General features: G+C 49.9%; 1 protein-coding gene across 2 annotated transcripts in view; it reads left to right on the top strand.

The window, feature by feature from the left end:
- The first annotated feature begins 1,681 nt into the window (after positions 1 to 1,681).
- Positions 1,682 to 9,979, top strand: part of ACSL1 (acyl-CoA synthetase long chain family member 1) — a 70,629-nt gene continuing 62,331 nt past the window's right edge. Inside the window, exon 1 of one of the 2 annotated variants that reach the window (XM_033215827.1) lies at positions 1,682 to 1,855. The gene's annotated coding sequence lies outside the window, so the exon portion shown is untranslated. The remainder of the gene's footprint in view (positions 1,856 to 9,979) is intronic. The other variant, XM_033215829.1, reaches the window with a different exon arrangement.

Raw genomic sequence — 9,979 nt, 5'->3', positions numbered from 1 at the left:
GAAAGGGGGAATTTGCACACACACACACAACAGGGAAGATGGTGTGAGGAGACATAGGGAGAAGACGGACATCTGCAAGCCAGAGAGACCTGGCACAGATGCTCTTCATGGCCCTCAAAGGCAGCCAGCCCTGCCCTTGCCGCGATTTTGTACTTCTAGTCTCCAGAACCAGGAAAGACCATACCATTTCAGTTGTTGAAGCCACTTAGTGTGTGGTACTTCGTTCCAGTAGCCCTTGAAAAAAATACACCACAGAACTTGGGAGGTGCCTGCGGAGGCTCTGGGGCTGAGGGACTGGTTGGAGAAGTAAGATGGAAAAGGAGAGGCAAAGATGACAAAATCATGGGTGGGGAGGTGAGATCTGGACAGAAAAACCAGGGATTAGCCAAGCGGGAAGCAGTGAAAACGAACGTGGAGTCCATTTTTTCTAGATCTGGAAGATACAGATCTAGAGGAGATCTAGAAGAACTGAGCTGCCAGAGAGGTTGCTGGTGTGTGCGTTGCCCTCACCCCACTGCACCGCTGCGCCCAGCCTACTGTGGGAGAGACCCAGGGAAAGTCCTTCAGATATTTGTGGGAGTGAACTGCAGGGTGCCTGAGGCCTGAGGCGAACTCACGGTCAGTTTCCCCGGCCTGCAGCCCAGACATATTCCTGCGGTGGTTGTGCCCACACTCTGGGGGCGACCTGAGTGCCAAGTGTGGTACTGCCCTCACTAGCATTTAACCTCTGTGCCCCAGCTTCCTCTTCGGTGAAAGGACAGTAATGACAGCACCTACCCCACCGGATTATGAAGATTAAATAGAATAATGTGTATGCAATGTTCGTAGCAGTGCCTGGCATCAAGCACTGGGTAAACAGTATCTGTTATTATCAAAGGCCTTTATGACAACAATCATTCTTCAAACGGCCCGCCAGCCAACGCTGGGCGCAAACCCCACGGTAACCGGGACCACTGTTGTTAGAAGTTGAAGTTCCTGGTCGGTCCCAGGTGCTACAAGGAAGAGCAGCCTTTGGAATGTGAGCCCGAAAACCATCGTGTTGGCTTCTGAAGCCCCCAGATGGGCATGGCAGGGACGCGGAAGCCCTGAGAACCGCACAGCAGGTGGCCGCCCTGGGTGCAGCGCGCAGTCGTCCCTCAGCTCCCCTGCACTGGTGTGAGCTGCAGGCGCTGCCCACGTCAGGCTCTGCAGACACCAGACAGAAAAGGTCTTCCGGCCAGGCAGCGTGGCGAAGCCCTGTGGCGCCGCGGTGAAAAAGGGCTCAAAGCGGCCGCGCAAGTCAGTGTCAAGGAAAAACGGAGAGGAAGGCCCTTGCCGCCAGGGCCCGCGCAGCAGAAGCCTAGCCTGCCAGGAGGCCAGCGGGGCATGGGCTGAGGGTGCAGGATCCGGAGGACGCCGCCCGCCCCTCAGGCATCGCAGGGCCCAGGGTCCGCGGGGCCTCTGAGCTGAGGCGGTCCAATGTACCCTTTGTCCTTCCTCAGATTCATTATGAAATCCGAGGCAGTCCGGGCGACTCCAGCTGCGTTCGCCCGCCGCTGCCTCTCGCCCGCCGGCCATCCGCCAGCCACGCGCGCCCAGACTGTAGGGCGGCCGGGCGCGCGGCGGGGCGGGGCCTGCGGATGGGGCGGGGCCTGCGGATGGGGCGGGGCCGCGGGTGGGCGGGGCCGCGGGTGGGCGGGGCCGGCGCGGCGAGCGCACCAGCAGCATCCTGGCTCAACCGCGGCGGTGGCGGGGGCGCAACTAGCAGGCAGAGGCGGCGGCGCCAGCGGCGCCTTAAATAGCATCCAGAGCCGGCGCGGAGCAGGGAGTGGGCTGCGGTGACAGCCGGCGGCGGAGCGGCCGGTCCACGGAGGAGGTGAGTGCGCCCGCCGTGCGGAGCCGCGCCTGTTCCTGCGGCGGTGCCCGGGCCCCGGCCGAGGCGCGGGCTGAGGTTGCCCTTCAGGGCCGAGCCCGGAGCAGCGGCCGCCGCGGAGGCGCTTGAGCCGCCACAGGCTCGTGGGGCCGCGCCGCCTTTCCGGCCTCCTGCCGCGGCCCCGCTTCCCTCGGCAGCCAGAGGCCTCCAGAGCGCCCGTGCCGCCGCGGCTTCCTGTGTCTGAGCCGCGGGCGGCGCGGGCGCGGGGCTTGTGCGCGGCGGGGGATGCGCGCGGCACCGACCCCTGTGTGTGCGGCGGCGGGGACCGGCCCGGCGGAGTGGCCGGACGCCGCGCTTCGGTTGGGAGGAGGTGGCCCCGCCGGGCCGCTGACGTTTCTCTCGGCCGCGGCCCCCGCCTGCCCCAGAGGCCGGGTTCGCGGGCGTTCGGACCGCGCGTGGGGCGGGACTGCACCCGCGCCCGCTGAGATGCCGGCCCCATGCCGCGCGCCGGCACGAGGCCCACAGGCAGCTCAGAGGCCACTGCCAGTGGCTGACATTCTCGCAGTGTCTCCAGAGGAGTGCCGGTGGCCCCTGCACTTGTCCGTGGAGTCATTGATCTAAGGAGTGCTGGCATTTTTTGAAATTGAGAAGCAAAAATGATGTCTGTCACCTGGCAGCGTAGATGGAGACTGGCGGTTGATGACTTGAATGGACACGTGGATTCGAGTCTGGGGACAGGCGTTCCCCCAGTCCGTGCGTGTGAGAGTATGGAAACCCCTTCCCCACTCCGTCCAGTTTCAAGGTTATGGAGCGTAATTAAGAGTGACCATTCTAAAAGCGTCCTCTAGTGCCCTGGCTAAGACTTTTAAGCTTCTTGGTGCAGGAGTATCTGAAGTCCCGCGACTCTAACTGCCCTGCCTTTTATTATTTCTTGACTTTTGATTAGCGTTGAGAGAAACTGGTTAAATCTTGCAGTTTCTGCCACACATGTCACAACTTAACCTGTGATTGTCCCAAAGAAAAGAGTTATTGGTTTCATGCCAGCAAAAAATCAAAAACTTCTGGTTGATTTTTTTTTTTTCAAGTGGACGTGGAAGGTTAGGTTGGCTAAAACGTAAAGTTTGAGTTGTAGGTGTGTGCTGCGTAGGCTTGAGAAGATGGAGCTGTTTAAGGAACCATTGCTCGCCATCAGATTGGAGCTAGACAGTGCAGTGCCATATAGTGGAAAAGGACCGGGTCTGGGAGACTTACTTTCTTGTTCTGACTCAACTCGGAAAACACCTACCTAGTCTGAGGCCCCCTCAGACTATCTCAGAGTTGCTGCCACAAACACTGGTAAAACTGTCCCTACCTTCTAGGATGCTTAATGTCTACGTCTTGCTATATCTTTTTTGATGTAACTGTTTTGTGGAAAATGGTTGTGTGTTTGGGGAGACTTTTGAGAAAAGATAAGGTTGTCTTGTCATTAGAGCTGGGTATTTCTCCTCCTCTCTCCCTTCCAGTTTGTGAACAAACTGCATTAGACTAAATTTCATGAGTCCAAATACTATGACTAGAAAAATAAACTTGTTAGCAGCACACGTTATACCTCTCCCCTTTAAAATAATAGACATATTAAAGACTTCTGTTTTCTGAATTTACTGTAAACAGAATACTTAAAAAAAAAAATTACCCAGACGGGTGCGGTGGCTCACTGTAATCCCAGCACTTTGGGAGGCCAAGGCGGGCAGATCACTTGAGGTCAGGAGTTCGAGACCAGCCTGACCAACATGGAGAAACCCTATCTCTACTAAAATATAAATGATTTTAGGCTAGGCGTGGTGGCACATGCCTGTAATCCCACCTACTCGGGAGGCTGAGGCAGAAGAATCGCTTGAACTCAGGAGGCAGAAGCTGTGATGAGCTAAGATCCCGCCACTGCACTCCAGACCGGGGACAGAGCAGGACTCTGTCCAAAGAAAAAAAAAAATTACCCTTCCCCCACAATTATAAGCATTTTGACATATTTCCTTCCTGTCTCTGTTGTTCCTATTTTTGCAGTATTTTTATTATTATTACAGGCAGCCTGACCAAAAAGAAATCTGGGCTTTTAAGTTTTTGGTATTTAGAAGGTAGATACATGTGACCCACGCATGTAGGGACAGGTATCTATTTATACCATACAGGTAGAGTTTTCATAGCCACCTCTACTTTTGGGTGAAGTTTAGGCTAACTGAAAGTGTACCAGCATGCTGTGGTGTATGCAGAACAATGAACATAATTCAGATTATGTGATAGTTTTCTCTTGTTGGCATTATATATAACCCAGGGCTTACCACAAACTCAAATTTCTTATGCATTGACATTCAGCATTTGATGTAAAATGACTATCTCAGAGTTGCTGCCACAAACACTGATAAAACTGTCCCTACCCTCTAGCATGCTTAATGTCTAGGTCTTCCTACATCTTTTTTGATGTAACTGTTTTGTGGAAAGTGGTTGTGTGTTTGGGGAGACTTCTGAGAAAAGATAAGGTTGTCTTGTCATTAGAGCTGGGTATTTCTCCTCCTCTCTCCCTTCCAGTTTCACTTTTCTGGAAATAGCAAGACTGTAGGAATAGTAATTTGTAGATATTTATAGTCAGTAACCTTAGAGGAATGTTTCACTTTTAAGATCAATTGAATTTATTGTGTGAGTTTGCCCTTTAAAACGTGCCAATTTGTGTTTACTGTCTCTTGTAACCAAACTCTGTTAAATTAGAATCTATTAGTAATGTTTTGTGGACAGTCTTGTTTGGATGATGCAATGCATGAGACTCCTGTACTACAAAATAGAAAAGAATTTCCTTTTAGGCAGCTCAAAGCTGTTGGTATCCTAAAGCCTTTTTAGGCCTCATTCTCTGACAGGCAGTGATCTGACAGGAGGTAGATAAAGGTGCCGGAGTTCTTAGTGAAGGCTGGCAGTCCAACTTGGTAGTCAGACAAACACATGACAGTCAAAAGTGCCTTCGACACTGGGGCCTGGAGAAGAATTCTCAGTGGCCAGCGCTGATCTGAAGCTGCAGGGAGTTGAGTTTGAGTTTCTACATGCTGGTACTTCAAGCGGCTTCTGAAAAGTTTTAAAGGAGCACAAGCCCGAAGGAGTAGCTGAACTTAGTGAACTAGAGAAGGCAGGGGCAGTTTTGCCAGGGTTTGTGGCAGCAACTCTAAGATTGTCATTTTACATCAAATGCTGAATGTCAATGCATAAGAAATTTCAGTTTGTGGCAAGCCTTGGGTTGTATATAATGGCAAGAAGAGAAAACTGTCACATAATCTGAGTGATGTTCATTTTCTACATCATGACATTTTCACTTTCTTTTTTTTTCTTTTCTCCCAGATAAGGTCTCACTCTGTCGCCCAGGTTGGAGTACAGGCACAATCATGGCTCATTGCAGCCTCCACCTCCCTGGGCTCAGTTGATCTTCCCACCTCAGCCTCTCCTGTAGCTTACAGTACAGGCGCACACCACTATGCCCAGCTAATTTTTGTTTTTTTTTGTTGTAGTGGTGGTGAAGCGGTTTTGCCATATTGTCCAGGCTTGTCTCGAACTCCTGGCTCAAGTGATTTGCCCTCCTTGGCCTCCCCAAAGTGCTAGGATTATAGGCGTGAGCCACTGCATCCAGCCCACTTTCACTTTCTTGACTGTGTTAGAAACAACACAGTATTCATTCACTTATGACCTTTGAGGAATCAAGAGGGGTGGGTGAAATACTGGAGACTCCTTGAAGTGTGGCTGGCTTCAAAGGTGTCACCCTTGGACAAAAACTTAAGTGGAGGTGAGTAAGGGCCCTGCTCCCCTGTGCTGCCAGCCTTAGAAGGATATGATCATCTGGAGGCAAATAGCTTGTTGCTTGAGGCCAGGATTTCAAGACCAGGCTGGGCAACACAGCAAGACCCCATCTCTAGAAAAAAAGTAAAAACAGTAACATAAAATCTCAAAACTGGTGGTTCCATATAGGTGCCTGGGCTGATTCTCTTTATGAAATATTTGCTGGTCTTCAAGTTTAAATAAAATTCTGAAAGCTGTCTAATATCTAAATCAAAACCACTTGCCACAGAAAAGCTATATTCATTTTTCATATTTTAAGAGTCATGCATGCTTATTGGAAAAAACTTGGGAAATAGGAAAAATGAAGTTCTCCCAGAGATTAAATACTATTAACATTTTGTTGTATCTCCTTCCAGTCTTTTTTCCCCATACAATAAACAAATTTTAAGCATACATTGTTAATTAAAGATTAAAATTTTGACAATTTAATCACCTAAGTTATATTGTGGGCTTTTTTCCACCTCGTTACATATTCTTCAAAAAATAAGTTCTGAAGACGACTGCGTTATTTGCTGTATGGACCATAATTTAGTTGCTTCTCCCCTGCTGTTGGATATTTTTCAGAACAGTTTACCCACCTTTGTTATATGTTTAAATAGGTCTTTAAAAAATAGGGCATGTTCTGCTTTAAAACTCTTGAAATTAACAATAATTTGAAAAGTGTTTTTACTAATGAATAGGCTTGATGGACTTTTGGGTTCATGTGTTCTAGTCAAAAAAGAAATAGGGATTTCATGGTTTGGAAAGAGAAATGGAAAGAAGTTAGGGCATCAGAGGAGGAATGGGGCCTGCCTGTAGACCATTGCCTCATTCTGGAGGGGACTTCTGATAAATGTAGGCTCTATCCATTAGCACAGCTTTGGCTGCTATAGAAATGGGCACTTTCCCCTTAGGTTTGTTGTGGGAGAAATGTCCATCTAAGAAGGACTGAAATACTCTGAATGCTATTTATTCCTTTATTAAGCAGAGTCATGAGAAAGTGCTTCCGGAGCTAGTTTCTCCTTCAGGGCCCAGGTGTCTGCCACGAAGCAGGGCTGTGGTAGCTGACCGAGGTGGTGGCCACAGCCTGGACACAGCCAGGTTTAGGAACGAAGCAGTGACCATAGCAGCAGACAGAGCCAGGTGCTGCTAAGCTTCTGATGGGTTAACTCATTATTGGAGTTATGCATGCATTCATTGTGCATACAGCAACCCTGTAAGGTAGGTCCTGCTGCTAGCCTTACTGAACGCAAGATAAAGGAACAGGTGCAAAGATTAAGTTGCCCAAACCAGAATTTGAACCTAAGCAGTCTGGCCTCAGGGTCTGTGCTCCTAATTGCTTGACTCTACTGCCCCTCCAGAGCTAGAAGTTTCTCAGTCTAGGAGGGCCTAAAAAGTTCCAGGTTAGGCCAGGCGCGGTGGCTCACGTCTGTAATCCCAGCATTTGGGAGGCTTAGGCGGGTGGATCAACCTGACCAATATGGTGAAACCCCGTCTCTACTAAAAATAACAGAAATTAACTAGGCATGATGGCGCGTGCCTGTAGTCTCAGCTACTCGGGAGGTTGAGGCAGGAGAACTGCATGAACCCAGGAGGCGGAGGCTGCAGTGAGCCAAGATTGCGCCACAGCACTCCAGCCTGGGCGACAGAGTGAGACTCCCATCTCCAAAAAAAAAAAAAAATGGGAAGAAAGTTCCAGGTTATACAAGTGGCAGTAAGACAGGAAGGACGGAGCTGGATCTCCTTCGGTGTCACTGCTCCTTGATTTTACCCCCATCTCATCTACACTCTGCCTTGAATTATCTGTTTATACCACTAGAGTGCTGAAAGAGACCACACATTTTGATTCAGCTTGGCTCAGGGAGTGATAAGATCACTTGCTATGTAGCTGTGACTTTCTAGAGAATTACAAAATAAAAGGCTTTGCCTGCCCTGGACATTGGTCTTGTAAGGCTGGAGAACAATTGAGGCGCACAATGAATGCATGCATGTGCTGGAGGAAGAGAGCACATTTCAGCTGGGAACAGGACCCAGGCTGAGCAGTGGTGGAGCAGCGTCCGCTAACGTAGGAGACTGGCCTCACCGCGCCGGTAGGTTTGCTTTCTGCTGTGTGTGGTGGGGTACTTTGATCTCTTAGCGCATTCTAGATCGTATTCAACACTTTCAATAGACAAGAATAAAATTGGGACTTTTCAGGGTTTGAAGGCACAGTAGCATTGCCTAGTGGTTATGGATCTCTTTTTCCCAGTGAGATTTTAGGCAGAACCCTGAGAGATGAAATACATAAAAGCAGGGCTGCGGTGGTTGAAGGGCTTCCTCTGTCTCCCTTTGCCACCTGTGAGGGACTTCAGAGCAACACTGAAATAAGCCACCTTATTCTTTGCACCCGTGTGGGGACTGCAGGGCTCGGAGCGGGGGTGACTTGGCCAAGGTGACACAACCTGCCTGCCCCTCTGGCCATGCACACATGTGGAGTTTGTTCCTGGATCCTGTGCCTATTCAAAGAATGGCTGGACCTTGGTGTTGCCCTTGATTTCTGCCCTGAAGTCCAGTCAGCCAGCAGTTCTGCTTATTCTGACCTACTCTCTGTGCAGTATTGCCCAACGCACATGCATTTCCTCCTTGCCTTCTCAGTATTGCCATCCTGGTCCAGAATTGTCACCTCCAATTTAAACAGTGAAGGCCTTTGTTAGAAAGGGGGGCAGGGTGCAGAGGGGAATGGTTGCTTTTTCTAAATCACAGCTCTGATCAAATCCCTCCTGAGCAGAAGCCTTCCAGGCCCCCCTCTGTAAGGCCCCAGGTGTTTATTTACCTTACCTGTCAGGGGCTTCTGCAGCTTGGTTCTTACGTGCTATCTCCACACTTCTCCAAACCACCACATCCTGAGGCTTCTAGAAAGCAGACTCTGGTGGCATGGGGTTAATGGGTCTGTGTACCCAAGACACTGTACCTGGGTGCTGTCATCTGCCCGACTGACCTTCCTATGTCCTGGTCTGATGGTGTCTTTGATCTTACAGCTAAGATCAAGACACTAAAAGTCTCTAGACTCAAGCCTGTGTTTTTGCTGGGATAAAGTTCGTGTTGAGTACATCTAGGCTGGGTGTGGTGGCTCACGCCTGTAATCCTAGCACTTTGGGAGGCCAAGGCAGGCGGATCACCTGAGGTCAGGAGTTTGAGACCAGCCTGGACAACATGGTGAAACCCTGTCTCTACTAAAAATACAAAAATTAACCAGGTGTGGTGGCAGGCACCTATAATCCCAACTGCTCAGGTGGCTGAGGCAGGAGAATCCCTTGAGCCTCGGAGGCAGAGGTTGCAGTAAGCTGAGATAGCGCCACTGCACTCCAGCCTGGGGTATAGAGTGAGAATCTGTCTCCAAAAAAGAAAAGTACATCTGAATGGTACAATGCCCACCTCGGCCTGTTCGGAATGCCATTCCTTGTCCCACAGAGCACCCCTTCTTCTCAGAGATGCTTTTCCTGAAGTGACTCTCCCCTTCCTCAGCTGCGCTCACTGTCGTTCAGCTGGGGATGCACCAGCGACCACGCTAGTGGTTAAAGTATGGAAACACTCCCATCCTGGCTAGAGAACAGCTGCTACCCTAGTGCCCCACCCTTAATATGGAAACTAAAGGGTTCATACATGGGGCAGCAGAGGAACTTCAGAGCCCTGTTCTGGTACCCTGGCCTGTGTCTTTTCTGACTGGTTGGTGCCTGGCTATACTAGGTATTAAATATTTTGACGAGCATCCCAGCCTCTGTCCCACATGCATCTTTTCATGAGCACATACCTGGCTTTCACAGATTGGCACCCTAGCCACACTCTAAACTCTGGGCACATGGGAGACCTAGTCACTGTCATTTCTGTGTTTTCAGCAGCGTTTAATACAGGGCCTTACCGCTAGTAAGCATGTATGATTATCTGATGATGGATTGAGTGTAGGGCAGGTTCCGATGGTCAGATGTCCCATAGAAGGTAGTCCCTAACAAGAGTATATATTGTAATGTTCCAGGTTTGTCTATTCTGATCCTATGCAAAACTTAGATCTTATAGCTAAGATCCAGGCACTGAAAGTCTCTAGACCTAAGTCTGTGCTTTCACTGGGTGAAGTTTGTGTTTCAGAGTACATCTGAGATGTTTCTTTCCGGGTAGTTTGAGTTGTGGTGGAGAAGCAGGTGGCTGTGGTCTTTGCAGGGTGTGGGAGGGGAGGAGATTGGTGTTGAGACCCAGCTAATGTTACATAACTCTACTGTAGCCTTCCTTTACCTGGTATTCTTGCGTTCAAATTGCCCCTTGTTT

The sequence above is a fragment of the Trachypithecus francoisi genome, unplaced genomic scaffold (genome assembly GCF_009764315.1).
Source record: "Trachypithecus francoisi isolate TF-2019V2 unplaced genomic scaffold, Tfra_2.0 Lachesis_group1, whole genome shotgun sequence".
NCBI lineage: Eukaryota > Metazoa > Chordata > Mammalia > Primates > Cercopithecidae > Trachypithecus > Trachypithecus francoisi.
This window is presented reverse-complemented; position numbering and strand designations above follow the sequence as displayed.